General features: G+C 39.7%; 1 non-coding gene across 1 annotated transcript; it reads left to right on the top strand.

Moving 5' to 3' along the window:
* The first annotated feature begins 213 nt into the window (after positions 1 to 213).
* Positions 214 to 318, top strand: LOC143681917 (U6 spliceosomal RNA). Its single transcript, XR_013174960.1, has one exon. It is a non-coding gene; the product is annotated as a U6 spliceosomal RNA (small nuclear RNA).
* The last annotated feature ends 579 nt before the right edge of the window (positions 319 to 897 follow it).

The raw sequence follows: 897 nt of genomic DNA, 5'->3' as shown, positions 1-897 counted from the left end.
TCTCATGTAACAGACATTGGCCTTTCTTCAGAGTCAAAGTGTCTTTCTCTGGATGCCTTTAGGTTTGGACATTTTTAAGACCTTAGAACTGTCAGCTTGTAACTTAATGAATCCCTTTTAAAAAGCTGATCAATTTCTGGTATATTGCATTCCATCAGCTTTAACAAACCAAAACAAGGTCCTTTTACACCTTTGGTTAAATTTGTACTTAGAGTGCTCACTTTGGCAGCACACATACTTAAACCTGAATAACACAGAGAAGGTTAGCATGGCCCTAGCGTAAGGACAGCATGCAAATTTGTGGTGTTCCATATTTTTTCACATACTAATCAGTCTGTTAAATATTGAAGAGAAGCGGGAAGTCCTAAAAGTGGCAAGAGCAAAGCAAGTCACCACATCCAAAGGAAACATATAAGACTGAGTTCAGACTACTCAACATGCACTTATAGAGGTGAGAAGGCAGTGGTATGTTTATTTAAGATCTTGACAAGAGAAAGACTTCCAGCCAAGAATTCTTGATCTTGCTAAGTTGTCTTTCTAAAGTGAGGGAGGCATTAACATTTTCACAGACAAAGGCTAAAAGAATTTGTCAACAAGAGACTGGCCCTACAAGAAATACTAAAGAGGGCGGGCCGCGGTGGCTCAGCGGGCAAAGTGCTTGCCTGCTATGCCGGAGGACCTCGGTTCGATTCCCGGCCCCAGCCCATGTAACAAAAACGGAGAAACAAAATACAATAAAACAAGAAATGTTTAAAAGATGTTTCCCTTTCTTCCTCCTTTCCTTCCTTCTATCCTTCCTTCCTTCTTCTCTCTGTCTTTCCTTTAAAAAAAAAAAAAAAAAAAAAAAAAATACTAAAGAGAATTCTATCAGCTGAAAGAAGACAGGAGAGGGAGGCC

The sequence above is a fragment of the Tamandua tetradactyla genome, chromosome 4, assembly GCF_023851605.1.
Source record: "Tamandua tetradactyla isolate mTamTet1 chromosome 4, mTamTet1.pri, whole genome shotgun sequence".
Taxonomy (NCBI): Eukaryota; Metazoa; Chordata; class Mammalia; order Pilosa; family Myrmecophagidae; genus Tamandua; species Tamandua tetradactyla.
The sequence above is the reverse complement of the archived record's forward strand: the minus strand, read 5'-3'. Positions and strand labels throughout refer to the sequence as shown.